This window comes from Ictidomys tridecemlineatus, chromosome 3 (assembly GCF_052094955.1).
Source record: "Ictidomys tridecemlineatus isolate mIctTri1 chromosome 3, mIctTri1.hap1, whole genome shotgun sequence".
NCBI lineage: Eukaryota > Metazoa > Chordata > Mammalia > Rodentia > Sciuridae > Ictidomys > Ictidomys tridecemlineatus.
Genome location: NC_135479.1, coordinates 74,023,121 through 74,039,376, shown reverse-complemented (window position 1 = coordinate 74,039,376; position 16,256 = coordinate 74,023,121).

The window sequence follows — 16,256 nt, the reverse complement described above, 5'->3', positions numbered from 1 at the left end:
TGATTATCACATGTTGTTCTCTCTGCACAGGTATACTTGCCCAAATTTCCTCTTCTAAGGTCATGAACCATTAGATTATAGCCCACTCTAATTGACTATGGACTCATACAACATTTTTGTGTGCAAAAACCTCATTTCCAGATGAGGTAATAAGCTGATATGCTGGGAAAGACATGACTATTCAACCCAGAGCATGTATTGAGCACTTAATGTGCCCTATTCCCTGTATTTCTCATGGCAGCACTGTGAGGTACACACAGGCATCACTCACACGGAATAAACTAGGATATGAAGCTCAGTAAAGTTGTGCTCCAGCCAGAAGCACATGGAACACACAAGGTTGTAGTCACAGTGTAGCTGTAGCATGGGTCCACCTGTCCATTGAAAGAACCAAAGACCAAATAATCTTTATGATATGTGGATACTAACAAATAATCAGGAGGGAGAAGGAAGAATGAGACATGTGTAGACATGAGACTGCTTCCCAGAAATAGTTCCAGAGTACTACAAAGGACTTCAAATCTTTTAGTAGCTGCCTCTTTGAGAATCTTAGAGCAGGAATTGATGCATAAAATAACAATGCTCAAATTTACTCATCAATTATCCCAAAAGTTGCAATATTACTCTTCTAGATTTAGATTGCTAGAATTTCATTGAACATCCTATGTGGGTTTATAGTATGGAATTAAAAAATATTTTTCTTCACTATTTAGATATATAAATGACAGTAGAGTGAATTCTGAAATATTATATATACATAGAGTATAGCATATAACTTATTCTAATTAGGATCCCATTCTTATGGTTGTAACATGATAATGGGCTTCACTGTGTGTGTGTATTCATAGATGAACATAGGAAAGTTATGTCTGATTCATTCTGTCTTTTCTATTCCCATTTCCCCTGCCTCCTTTTATTCCCATCTGTCTAATCCAATCAATATGTATCCTTCCTTCTCCCCCCTGATTATTTGTTAGTATTCACATTTCATTAAGATTATTTGGCCTTTGGTTGATAGGGTCTATTATGCTGATTTTATGTCCTTTAGGTTTATACTGAGAAGTGGGATAACTTGGTCAATTGGTGGCTCCATTACAAGTTTTCTGAGGAATCTCCATACTGCTTTAAAGTATTGGTTGCACCAATTTGCAGTCCAACCAGCAACGTATGAATGAACTTTTTTCCTACATCCTCTCCAACATTTATTATTACTTGTATTCTTGATAATTGTCATTCCAATTGGAGTGAGACAGAATGCCCATGTAGTTTTAATTTGCACTTTTGTAATTTGTAGTGATGTTGAAATTTTATTTCATATATTTGTTGGCCATTTGCATTTCTCCTGTGATGTGCCTGTTCAGTTCCTTTGCCCATTTGGTGATTGGAATGCTTGTTTTTACAGTGTTAAGTTTTCTGATTTCTTTATATATTCTCGAGATGAATGCTGAACCTGATGTGCAGGTGGCAACAAGTTTTCTCCCATTGTAGGTTCTCTTCACATGCCTGATTATTTTCTTTGCTGTAAAGAAGATTTGTAAATGGGCAACTCATGTCCCTCTTGAAGCAGTTCAATAATAAATGATACATGGAAAGCAAAATATAAATTACTTGTGTGTCACGCTCATTTAAAGAGTCATAATACCTTCAAGAGATAAAGGCAATGATAATCCTATTTAAAATCATGAAAGTAGGTTCATAACATGTAGGCCCTTTAGCCAAATCCCAGTTTCAGTAAGTCATAGAGTACAGATAGAAACCTAGTCCTGCACTGTTATTTGTGTTTTCCCTGAGCCAAGCTGTAGTAACAGGCCCAAAAATCTAATGAATTCAGTTTGTTTGAATAGAGATAATAAGACATTCTTATTAAACCCCACTGGCCCAGATAGTATGATGGTTTAGTATTATGTCCTCTTTGCCAGTATTAGATGTTGACAATTTAAAATATTGTATAGGATTCATCATTGATTTTCTAAATACAAATGTTTTGTGTGGGTGAGGTACGGAGAGAGGCTCTGCTTCTAATATAAAAAAAATTGCCTCATTCAAAAGTTGACAGATATAGCTGAAGGATGTTAGAACAGTCAGTGAAAGAACTCAAAGAACTCAGAAGTAAGCCTGTATTCTCGTTTCAATTGATGATATATAACAAACTGTCATTTGTTTTGCTTGTTTTATTCCCCTTTTTTCCATTTTGACATCAGAAGAAAAAAATAAAGAAGAAAATACATAAAAAAGACACAGGAATAGATAAGAGAAGCAAAATCGTAAGACCACAAGCATATGGAAGAGTAAGTAAAAAGGGTCTTCTCTCCTGTACCTTATATCTGGGAATGATTTTATTGTGCTTCAGAGTAACAGGTTTATAACTAGACAGGGCCCCTCTCTCTGTGAATTTCTCCACTGATTAACTTTTGAAATGATCACTAAATTTAATAGAGATCAATCAGTGGGTAGTTGAAAAAAAGTTTGTGGCGCATGTCGTGCCTTTTATATAAAAAGATAAGAAGTTAGGAGATGGTTAATACACCAGTATCTGAATTGTTCAACATCCTTCATTCAGAGCACATGATGAAAACAAAACTAGTATCCTGGGAGGCACCTGACCTTCGTCCAACAGCTGGCAAATAGTACCCTCCTAGGAGTAATAAGAATGGTGGAAATTCATTTTGAAGTATGAGGTTCCAGATTAGTTGGTAAAATGATCCGTTGCTTAAGGGAGAAGATAAAGATGGTCTCCTTCACCCTAGAGGTGGTGCATCAAGAGGTATGTGGGCTCATGATTCTTTACACTCTGTAAATGGTGTGTGAGAATTTTGTGAGCTTGTTGAGCACTTATGGAAGTATATACAATGCCTTGCTGTACCTTTTGATCACTAGCAATCTGAAGAGTTGCTACAGGGTGTAAGCACTCCATAATCAGTGTTTCCTCACAAACCATTATCTGTATAAAAGGGCTACTTTGAAAATAGAAAAGAATCATTTGTTGAAACATGAACCTATAGACATGATGTAAAAGGGAGTTCTTAAAAAGGAATTTGGAGTCATCATCAGTGATAGAGAAGACTGGCAGACTCCAGGTGTTACCAGATCCAGATCCAGGCTTCTCATTACTGGAAAACCAGTAGTCAGGAGATGTGAATTAGTGGGAAAGAAATCAGGTTTACTGAAGATCCAGCACACTGGTAGAGGGAGGGTGCTGTCATCCTCATAGTGTCCTCTTGGGAATCTGAGGGACACAAAGGATTTTTATAGGGAGAGAAAGATGGGATTGTGAGGCAGTGGAAGAGGTTTCTTTAAGCAGAACTTTTGTCATTGAGGGTGTGTTTCCTTTTCTTTCTTTCTGAATGGACCATCACAATGGAGCTTGACTTTCTGGGGCTAGTACCTATACTTTTTTTTGAATCAACATATTTCTTTCTGCATGGTAAATGTCACAGAAATTTGCTTGTTTGTGTTGGTATACAGCTAAAGACTAAGAAGAGGCATGAAACATTCTGATTTTATCTGAGAATCACCAGATATTCTGGCTTTTGTAAATCTAAAGGAACATTATACAGCAGTTCACATCTTAATCAGTTAGCCACAGCTTCTCTCCAAAATTTAGAAACCTGGGTGGAAGAGAGGGTGTAACTCTGTTGGGTTGCACAGGAGGAAAGCTGAAGTAACTACCTAGGACAGCTCCCAGTGGTGATAATCCTCCCCACCTTTTTCTTTATTTTTTAAAGAGAGAGAGTGGAGAGAGAGAGAGAGAGAGAGAGAGAGAGAGAGAGAGAGAGAGAGAGAGAGAGAATTTTTAAATATTTATTTCTTAGTGGTGGATACAACATCTTTGATTGTATGTGTTGCTGAGGATTGAACCCGGGCTGCAGACATTCCAGGCGAGCGTGCTACTGCTTGAGCCACATCCCCAGCCCCTCCCCACCTTTTTCATTGATATTTTTAAATAAATCCAGAGGCACTTTACCATACAACTGAACTTATATATTTTTAATTTTAAAAACATTTTTGTTCCAATCTCTCATTAAGTTGTTGAAACTTGCCTCAAAGTTGAGATATTCTGTCTCGGCCTACTGAATAGATGAGGTGACAAGTATACACCAGTGCACCTGGATAAGGGTGGCAACTGTTACACAGAAGCAGTCCTTATTTTTATTTTTTAATATATTGTTATTAAAATGTTTAAACACTCACAAAAATATAAGTACATGGAATACCATTCCACCCTTTTCTGTTATCATACTGTTTAAAAACTTAGCTCTAAAGTACTAAATATGGAAGGATAATTCTTGACCAGGCCAGCATATGATGAAATATACAGTATAGATTAAAAAAACTTTTAATTTAAAGAAATGTACAAGCTTTTGAATTTTTCTGAAAATGAACCTTTTTCATATGTACTTTATTATGGATAGAAGAGGAACGATGTAGATGACAAGAAGAGCTCATGGAAAAACAGGAGGTAAACTTTTAGCAGATTCTGGATGGGGAGCCAAGGTAAATACAAATGACATTTAATCTCAGTTCAGTAAGAATTAAAAACTTTCTGCTTCATGTAAGCAGGGTTACATTCCCTAGAGGCTGCCCTATGGTACCTGGAGTCTTCTGTACCATCCTGGATGACATCACTTGCCAGCCCAACCCCATCCTGGAAGGGCATCCAGCAGCAGGTAGGGAAGGCTCTAGGGTGACCAGGGGGAGTGGGAGGTGTTTCATTCTTTGTCAAAGGAAGTTCCAGGGGACCAGCACAGTGTTGCTGAGGAAGGTTGGGGTGAGAAGGAGATGGGGGAGGGGAGACCATTGAAGCCTGTTCAGGGGTTCTGTGCAGAGCAGAGGAAGTGGAGGCTGGGTGTTTGTTGGGGGCAGCAGCTTTTCAGAGGTGATAGCATGCCAAGCTTGGGAACTGGGAGGGCTTCAGGGTGTGGGAAGCACACTTGGACTGGAATAAAGGAGAGATTTCTTACATAAATAAGTGTCCTGAAGCGGTGTCATTTGAAGTCAAGGTTCAGAACGTGAGCTGACAGTAGTTGTGTTTCCTCTGAAGAAGAACTTGCAGGTTTTTAGTGTAGGTCTATACTTCACCTGATTATTCTCAGGAGTGGTTATTTTCTTCTTCACTGATCATTCATCTCAGTTCAACTGAATGGCAGCGGTCCACTCTTTTGTATGCTAAAGATTTCCACATCCATGTACAACTTAATGTTGTCAGAAACATTTTGTGTACTTCTTTGTTGACTTTTAATTGGTCTTTCCCAATAAGAAGAGTAGCTGTCCAATGTTGTTTATTAACATGGTCCCCAATGTCTATACAGACATTTAGACCACTGTAGATTCTTTTTTGAAGTGCATGATGAGATGACTTTTAGTCCAAATAGAATTCACACATGTGCAATTAAGTACTCAAAAGTATTTTGAACCTGAGGGGGACCATGACATTCTCAAGTAGGAAAGAAAAAGGATACTGCAGTATGATCCTTCAAGATATCTCTGAACAGAAAAGCATTATATGTTGTGAAAAAAATTATCTATATATTGAGATTTGTGTGTATCTTTTCTAGGTAGAAGAATCTAGAATTGTTTTAGTTTAGCCTTGATCTGTTAGTACTGTAATAATGGTGAGGACATTGCCTTTCCTTTCCTTATCTTTCTTGCTTCCAGTTTCCTTCTGTATGTAAACCTAAAAAAAAAAGTCGAGTGTGAGTGAAGTTCTTATTTTCTCTCTCCTTCTTTTGTAAATGATGTTTATATTTTGACCAGTAGAAACTTAGATGTACCAGAGTTGTACATATTCGTGGTAGTTAAATATATTAACATGGTTATTTTAGCTCATTCTGTTTGTGCTCAGTTTTGATAAATGTATCCCTGTTGTCTGAATGCTTAGTAACACACTGTGTTTGGTATTAGAAGTGTATGGAAATAGCAGCACCGTTGCCTCTGATCCTTGGCCTGGTGGTTTTCAGGGCTTGCTTGCTGAGTAGAAGTTTTACAAGCCTCAAGTCAGTGAACTGGTTTCTTGTGAAGAGTATTTCCTGATAGGGTTGCACTCTAAATTCCATTTCTGTGTATGACAGGTTGTGTTGATGGGATGGGACACCAATTATAATGGGAAAAATGGTGCTCCAATGCTAAGGGAATGACTCCTAGAAACATCAGTTCTCACACTCAAACCAAGTGTGATCTTACAGGTGCTGGAGAGAGAATCTGAGGCTGACCATGAATCAGTGGATTGGAGACACTTGGAGACCCTGCTGCAAGCTAGGAGGCACTGGTTTGCAGTTGAGCAGAAAGGCAGTGTGGGCTCTGATTCAACATCCACTTGGCAGACACCACCACCAGTGCTTAAGGATGGAAGAGAGCCCCCTGATCTGGATTCTGCTTGACTCCAGGGGAATGACGCAAATTGGAGGTTAGTTGTGGCCTACATGATGGGGAAGTGTGCTCCTGAATATTGCTACTGAGAGGACCACCTGCCTTTTACATGCTCCACAGTGCTTTGGATGCCTGGAAGCCCTGGGATGTGAGTCTAGGTATTAGTGAGCAGCAGGAAAGTGGGAGGCAGTGGGAGCTTCCAGAAAGGGTAATTGATAGAATGCAGGACCCTGTCAGGACAGGGTTCTTGTGGGGATTAGGCTGGGAGTCCTGGGAGGGGAAGCAGTGGGAGGCAGTGCAGTGGCAACTGGCTGAGGAGTAGCAGTTTGGGTCTGGACATTGGCTGATTGATCTTTGAAGAGGTTAGAGAATGCCAAGCCTGGGGACACACACCAGTAATGATGTGTGTCCTCAAGGATTTAGAGCCTGTACCTGGGGGTGAGGTAGGGTTATTACATGGAGGAGGAAGTATTTTATGGTGACTGATTGTGGGCATTGGTTATAGAGAAACTTCCTTTTGTTATTAAGCATATTGAAATAGCAAATATGAAATCCAGTTTCTGAAAAACATTTAGCACTTTTTTTTCCTCAATGAGGAGTCTCCTGCAAACTTGTGACTTTTTCACCATAGTCAATAGGTCATAGCTGGTTGGTAGGGTTTCACTGTTTTGTATACCAGTGACTCCTGTCATTTAAAACAAGCTTACCTTGCCCAAAGCTCTTTTTACATCTCTTTTGGTACTTTGAATTTTATTTTACCTTTGCCAATAAACAGGGTCTTTCAACTGACATTTGTCATCAAGTTGTGTAAGCTGAGTAAGTACTCAGTAACTTTGCTGTCTGTCCCATTCAATGTTTTAAGCTCACCCATCTTAAAAACTACCTTGCCACTGAATATCCAGGTGTCCTGGTGTAAATGCCAGTGTGTTGCACTTTGTACCCTCAACCCCCAACAACCACAGCATGCCAAGATGTAGGATCCTATCTTTTTGAGACCTACAGCTCCAGGAGCAAAGCCTCTTCCATTTTTGTTCTTGAAGGGAAGAAGGAACCCTCAATGCTGGCAGCTGGCTTGGATCAGGGAGGCCCAGCAATTGAGAAGCAAGATATCACAGTGCTAGAATAGTGTCTGGATCTTCTAAGAGATCCTGCAGTGTAGGCCCCTCCCTCAGATTTCACAGGTTGCTTCTCTGGGAGCTCAGGTGTATGCCTGAAGCAAGTGAGGTTGATCAGCACCGTGAAGTGGACCTTCTCAAAATCATAAGTAGAAAGAGAAAAAGGAAAGACCAATATCTAAGATCAGTGCTGTTAAGAAACAGATGCATAGGGGTTGGGGTTGTGGCTCAGTGGTAGAGCACTCACCTTGCACATGTGAGACCCTGGGTTCAATCCTCAGCACCACATAAAAATAAATGAGTGAAATAAAGGTATTGTGTGCGACTACTAGTAAAAAATAATTTTTTTTTAAAAAAAGAAAGAAACAGATGCTTAGTGCTAGTCTGACTTACTCATACATTGAGGTTTGGGGTTGAGAGAACAGGAAGTTGTTCTGACCAAGGAAGTAGAAGCTGTGAATGGATGGGGTCTTCGTATTTTTGAAAAAGTAGAATTGTCTGGTGATTGGTCTTTGGCTGACACCATGCACCCCATTTTCCGGGAACATCAACTCTGCTGCTGGTGACATCAGCATTTATCTCATGGGCTATTATGAATGTGTACCTCTTTGGTAGCTCTGTTTGGATATGTGAAAGTTCCTGCAGTACTGTTTGCTAGTCAAGACATGATGTTGTTGGTCCTGGTGCATCAGTAGCTGATCAGAGCAGACTGTGTACTTGCATCTGTATTGGAGAACTAGCCTTTGAACATGGACTTGAGGATATTTGAGGAAGGAAGCTGTGACATACAGCAGAATTTGAGCAAAAACAAAGATGGCAATATGGTTATTGATATTGTACTTGGGATAGACATTTCAAAATCCAACAATCTACCAATAGATGTGAAAACCATGACTGAAGTGAAGAAAGTGAGGAGTTCTGGCATCTTTTGAGAGAGTGCCAGTAGCCCTCCACTCACTCACTGCACTCTGTACTGCCTTCTGGCGACTTATGAATGAATTCTCTCCATAGCCTCAGTTGATACATGTGCAATGTTTCTTTCCTCTGGCAATTAAATCATATGATGTTTTTTAGGGGATAATATTGTTTTTAATTTATTCCTCATTGAGAGAATTCTCAGAAACTTCAGGGCATTTTTATATATTCCAAAGTACCTTTCATCCTGTAGCTACTGCTTTACCCTCTTACGTCTTTGTAACCAGTCAGGTGGCTCATCACTGTGTGATCTTCTTTCTATTTTTATGTGATCCCTGTTTGTTCTTAATTTTTCTCTCTAGCTTTTTCATAGGGTATAAAACCCTCAACCCTTTGCATTCTGTGTCTGATTATGTCACTGACCATGTCATTCCTTGTTCCGTTCATAACTTTGCTGGACATAGCAGTCTTGGTTGGTAAGTATATACTTTCAAAGCTTGGAATACTTTATTCCAAACCCCCTTGATTTTAGAGTCTGAGGTGAGAAGTTTGAAGTGAAGCTTATAAACATAAATATAATGAAATTTATACAAACAAATATAATTTTATATAAATGTGACCCCAATGTTTTTCATGTGTATCTTTTACTATTTTTCTTTATTTCCATTGTTAGTCCTTTGATTATAATATGTCTTGCAGAGCTGCTTTTTATCCTAATATTTTTTCTTTGGGATTCTGTATGTATAGTGTATGTATATGTCTATCTTATTTTTAATGTTTGAAATTTTTTTTAGTGTTATTTTATCAAAAAGGTTGACACCATTAGCCTGAATCTCTATGTTCTTCTCCAACTTTGGCCAAGATTTTCTATTTGACCTTGAGCCCAAAGCAGTGGTGTTTGCCAACCATGTACTGAAGGTTTTGAAAATGTAAGCAAAATAAACTTTCCTTCTTAAAATTGTTGTTTGGTATATTAGTCATATTAATAGATAATTATTAACAGGGAAGGAGATACTTTTTAATCAAAATTTTGAGCTTTTTTTTTCAGTTTATTCTTTTCCAGGTTTTAAGGCTATTTTGAAGTGGAACTTAATGTATCTCAATTTTATATATGAAGATTTACATTTTCATTTATACTGGTTTTGCTTCAATGTTGAGTTTCTCTTCATAGTCAAATTGGAAAAAATTGATTGAGACTATAAATTTGATCCATTAGATCCCCCAGGATATATTCTTATTTAATATACATAAGCTTATCTCAAATGATTTGGAGAGTTCTTCAGGCTGGGCTACTTGATTTGAAAAGAAGGAAAATTTAAATTAAAAGCCTCAAGTTATAAATGCATTTTGGAACCAACTTATATCCTTCTCAGCTATATTGGTGTTTATATATTGTGACTTGTTAACCACCTGTGGGAAATTTCACTGAGCTGTTCCAATTATTATCTTGCAACTCTTGTTTTAATATTAAGTGATATTTTGCTCAAGACAAATCGTAAGTATGTTTTCCACTGATATTTTGAGAGCCATATTCACTACACAGTTTTTAAATAACAGATACTTTTACCTCTAAATCTATTTTCTGACAGGGTACAGTAAGCAAATGTTTTGTGGATTTGTATGGAAAATTAAATAACTCTACCCAATGGAAAACATAAACATTTGACCATGTATCTGAATCAAAAACATCAAGGTATGTTTCTATTGTAGATGTAATAAAGTAAGATTTTGAATCACTCCTTCTTCATACTTAAACCATTCTTTTAAAAATGATTGTAGTAGAGTGACATGAATTTAATGAAATTCTTAAAGCTATATGAGCATCTCAATTACAGTTGAATGGCATTCCCTTGTCTCTCATTAATACTTGACCATATGACACAGAATGAGAATTCAGTAATGAACTTTCCTATGGTTGGAAGAATGATTGATATTAGTGTAGAAACAAGATCTGTGCTTGAACTATAAATGCTCTTCAGCAGGGAGTAAATTCTCATATAATTAAATACCTATAACTATAAGCTACCATAACTTCTATATTATGATATGTAAGTAAGTCATTTTATGTTGCCTTTATAAGGTATATGGGTAAGTTTTATAGTTTTCTATTTTTTGATTCTTATTCTTTGTTATTCAGAAAGTTTTTCCTTGGAACCTATTTTCGTATTTAGCACTATTTTGGATGCTGGAAAATATATAATAGCATTTTTATTTGGTATTTAATATATTTACTTTTAATATTGGACAGGTTGTCTATCCCATTCTGTTTTAGAACATGAATATATCTGTAGGGATATCAAATTGGGGTTAAAATAAATAAAGGACCCAAACAAAAAGCACTTAAGTTAGAAAACCACAAGCCATTATATAAAGAGCATAAATCATGCTGTCTTTTGTTAAGTGGGTCCACATTTAGAAGGTCAGGGGCTCACCCTGATTATGAATAGGTTGAGTTCTTTTGTAAATCTTGAGTGTCATAATCAATCAATCAATCAATCAATCAATCTATCTATCTATGTTTAGTACAGTAATATAAATATGCAGAAAAACTTACACATACCTGTGTACGTATGTAATAGGGCTTCCAAGAGACAGAGCATCATTAAATGATTATAGATATTTGTAGATTTTGAAGCTGAAACAATCAGTTCAAACTGGCTATTATTTTTTTTCAACATTTTTAAAATTTGTGCATTATAATTGTACATAAGAAGGATTTGTGTTATATATTTATACATGCACAAAATTTAACAATATAATTTGGCCAATATTGCTTCCCAGCACTTCTTCCCTCCCTGCCTACCTCTCAACCCTTGGTCTTCTTCTTTAATTATCTCCCTTTCATCTTCCTGAGATCGTCCCTCACACCTTTCTATTTCTTTTTCTATTCTAGCTTGCACATATGAGAGAAAGTATATGATCTTTGATCTTCTAAGTTTGACTTATTTTGTTTAGTATTATGGTCTCCACCCATTTTCCTGCAGATTACATAATTTCATTTATTTTATGGCTGAGTAAAGGTTCATATTATCTCACTTCTTTTTGAATTCCTAGCATTAGGCACACAGGGAAGCTAGTGTTAGTCCATCATATTGATGATAGTAATAGCACAGCCCTCCTTTCTCATTTGCCTCCAATTTTGGTGTTCCTCATGTGTGCCTGCCATGATCCTTTGGGTGATCTTTCATCCTTGTGGTGGAATAGTATAACTTGCAGTAAGGGTGAAGGATACTAAGCCAGAGAAGGAAACAGATGGCTGTGGAGGGAACTCCATTAGTTTGACTCCATGTCCATTATCTTTTTTCCTTGAAAAGCGTGGGTGCCAATTTTAAGCCAGAAAATGATGGCAGCATGAGGATTGCCTTCATCTTATAAAATTTTATTCTTCTTGTATGTCACAGTATTTTCACATGTGAACTATAATTCTGTATGTAGTATAATTTTGATAATTATTTGACTTTCTCATTTTTTTCTGGTTGGGGATATGTTAGTATTGTAATAAGGTTTTCCATTAATGAAATAGGTGGATTAGATCAGGTGATTTCTAATTCTGATTTCATCTTTGATACACCTTTTAATCTTTTACAGTTATTTGACATGTGTTTCTTTTTCCTGAGCACCTAAAAACATTTTTTATTCATTCTATTTAGTTGTACATGGCAGTGGAATGCTCTTTGACACATCATACATAAATGGAGCATAACTTCTCATTCTTCTGGTTGTACATGACGTGGACTCACTGATCATGTAGTCATATATGCACATAGGGTAATTATGTCAGATCCATTCTGCTATTCTTTCTACCTCCATTCCTTTCCCCCTTCCTTCACTCCCCTCTCCCTTATCCACAGTACCTCTGTTTGTCCCTAGGAACCCCAACCCTTATTGTCAATTAGCATCTGAAGTTCAGTGAAAACATTCAGCCTTTGGTTCTTTGGGATTAGTTAATTTTGTTAAGCATGATATTCTCCAGCTCTATTCATTTACCACCAAATTCCATAATTTCATTCTTATTTAAGGCTGAGTAATATCTGGTTGTGTATGTATACCACATTTTCTTTATTCATTCATCTGTTGAAAGGCACTTAGACAGGTTTTATAGTTTAGCTATAACATTGATGTGGCTGCATCACTGTAGTATTCTGACTTTAAATCCTTTGGGTATGAACTGAGAAGTGGGATAACTGGGTCAATTCCAAGTTTTCTGAGGAATCTCCATGCTGCTTTGCATAATGATAAATTGAAAATTTGCCTTCCCACCAGCAAGGTATGAATGAACCTTTTTTCCTACATCCCCCCAACATTTATTGTTGCTTGAATTCCTGATAATTGCCATTCTGACTGAAGTGAGATGAAATCTCAGTGTAGATTTGACTTTCATTTTTATAATTACCAAAGATGAACATTTTTTCATATATTTGTTGATGGTATTTTTTTCTGCTGTGCAGTGTCTGTTCAGATCCTTAGTCCATTTATTGATTGGGTGGTTGTTATTGTGTTGTTATTATTAATATTATTATTAGTAGTAATGCAAAGTTTTTGAGTTCTTCATATCTCCTGGAGGTTAATGCTGAAACTGAGGTGCAGGTGGTAAAGATTTTCTCCTGTTCAGTAGGCTTTCTCTTCATATTATTGTTTCTTGAGCTGAGAAGAATTTTAAAGGCTGCTTCTTTGATTCCATCCCATTTATTGATTCTTGATTTTACTTCTTGTGCTGTACTGGTGTTGTTAAGAAAGTAAGTTCCTTAGCTTACATTCCTACTTTTTCTTCAGTTAGTTGCAGGTTCTCTATGTTCTATTGCCTAAGTCCTTGATCCACTTTGAGTTGTGTGCGGGGTGAGAAGTAGGGGTCTAATTTCATTTTGCTACATGTGTATTTCAAGTTTTCCCAGCACCGTTTGTTGAAAATGCTATCTTTTCTTCAGTGTTTGTTTTTGGTGCTGTTTTATAATATTAGATAACTGTACTTATGTGGGTTTTTCTCTGTGTCTTCTCTTCTTTACCATGGTTCTGGTACTGATTGTAATGCCTCCTGCATCACTTTTCTTGCTAATGACTGCTTTGCCTATTCTGATTCTCTAATATTTCCAAATGAGTTTTATGGGTGATTTTTCTATTTCTACAAAGGAACTCATTGGTATTTTTATAGGAATTGCATTGAATCTACAAAACACTCTGGGTAGTATGGTTAATTTGACAATATTAATTCTGCCTAAGATAGGCAGAATTAGGGCCTGGGAGATCTGTTCATCTTCAAAGGTCTTTAATTTCTTTCTTCAGTATTCTGTAGTTTTCATTGTAGAACTATTTCATACCTTTTCTTATATGTATTCCAAAGTATTATATTTTTTTCTGAGATTATTTTGAATGGGATAATTTTCTAATTTCTCTTTCAGTTCATTTGCCATTGATATATAGGTACATAAATTATTTATGGGTGTTAGTAACCCAATGAATTTTGACGTATTGTATCCCTGTTCCCATTTATTTCTGAAATTTTTTCTCCCCTGATTGTATCTGTTATCCAATCCTAATCCAGATTTGTATATTTTAACCTCCAGGCATTAGAAGGTTTGTTTCTTGTTGTTAACTTCTTATTTCTTTCATTTATGATCTTATAGGGTGCAAGAAGTTATCTCTATTTCTTGTATTTACCTTGTACTCAAAAATATGATTTTTTTTTTGGTTCAAGGGATTGAACTCAGAGGCACTTGACAATTGAGCCACATCCCCAGCCTTATTTAGATACAGGATCTCACTGAATTGCTTAGCATCTTTTGTTTGCTGAGGCTGGCTTTGAACTTGCAATCCTTCTGTCTTAGATTCCTGAGCTGCTGGGATTACAGGTGTGCTCCACCACGCCTGACAGTATGAACTATTTCAAAGAATGGTCATTGTTTCATGGAGAAGCAAATGAATTTATTGTTGCTGGATTAAATAGTCCATAGATGTCTGTTCAGTCTATCTGATTAATGTTTTCCATTTAGTTCTGAAGAATCTAGGCTGGCAAGTTTTTCTTTTTGGGTGGGCATGGTACATAAAGGTTTCCCCAAACCTCAGCAGTGCAAAGACTATGCAGTGTGGTCCTCACAAGGCCTTTCATCTGCCACAAAAACTCTGTGTTCCATATATGGCTCCCTCCAATTGTCACCTCAACCATCCCCCCAACACTAGACCATTTTATAGGAATCTTATTTTGTTTAAAAGCATTGACCCAGGTGTTGGGTATATGGCTTAGTGGTAGAGTGCTTTAGCATGTATGAGAACCTGAGTATGGTGCTTATCTCTTTAAGAAAATGACTTGCCAAAATTATTTTTGCCAATGAAAAAGCTTATCAAGGGAGATTGAGGGATACTGGCTGATGTGGGCCATATGTGGAGGTCCTGACCTGAAAGCCTAGAGAAGCAGAGAGTCCATGAGTGTCTCCATGCATCTATTCACTCATTTTGCAAATTTGACTGAGTCCTGGAAGATAAAGTGCAAGTCAGTTATGTAGGTTAGAACAGTGTCCAAGATAGTATGTCTGGTCTCCTTCATTTCAGTTAATATTTAGGGGTAAAATAAATTAAGTACAATAAATACAATAAAGAAGGCTCTGTAAAGGACACAAACTAGGCATTCAGTGTTCACGGTTCCAAGACTGGATTGCTTCTGAGTGAGGGCTTCATTATCCTGTGATGGCAGGAAAAGTGGGAGCAAGGTGCTACCAGAGGCATTGGATTAAGTGCAGGGATATGAAATAATGCCACAGGCCCTGAGGGGAGGGAGCAAGATCAAGGGAAGGTACAAAAGGATTACGGAGATCATTGCCTGGTCATGGGGACTGTGGACCATGGTGAGTATTTTGAACTTTATTCTAAGAGGAATAGGAAGTCATCTGTGCCTGAATCAGGGTGGGTGTCATGGGTTGGCTCCTGGTATAAACTTTGTTCATTGAACTGATTTTGTTTTAACCCAACTGTTATGTTGTTCTCCCATTTTCATTATATCAAGGTCTCTAATTTTGTTGGACCATTCATTTAATGAAGACTTTTTGTGTTCCTGTTGTTACCATGTTTCTCTGATTCTTCTTGACCCTAGTAGCTTGAAAAGGTGCATGCACATTTGAAGAAACCATTACTTCTCCCAGACTTAAGGACTTATTTGAGGATTGGAAAGCTTTTTCCTGCAGAGCAGTATGGGAGAACATGCTGACCTAGTATAGCACTGGGTTGTTATCTGAGGTTGAAGGATGCATTGCTTCTCTTTTAGCAGGCACAACTGTTGGTAACATGAGAAGCTTCATGGTCATTGGTGGCTAGAGCTATGGGAAATCTAGAGTTGCTATGAGTACTAGCTGGGTCATAGATAGTGCCTCTAGATCCATGCAGAGAAGACTAGAAAAGGTGAAAGACATATGGGCCAGGCAGTGTGCACACTTTGGTGCAGTGTCAGCTGCAGGCATGTGCAATGTAGACAGGCTGCCTGTGGGCAGAGAAGTAGTAAGGAAAAGCTAGGACCAAGGACAGAAACCAGGGCTGGCAAAGAGTGCCTATGAGGTGGGACCTAGTTTGTTAAAGCACAGGACTGTAAGATCAGATCTGATTGTAGACACCTAGGGCTTCAGGGAAGGACCAGAAGTAGAGCTTTGCCTGGCTGCTGTGTATCTACAGATCTGGGGCCTAATCATGGATGCATAAATCTAGAAACCTCACCTGTGAATTGAAGTATGGTGGCAGGGACATGGAGGTGTTGAGGATGGCTGTAAACATGCACTATTTTTTTGTGAGTGGAACTGAGGAGAAACGTGTGCAGTGGCACAGAACAACTCTCTTCAGGCAAAGCTACATGGTGGTGGGGATGGTTAATGGAACTCTGGG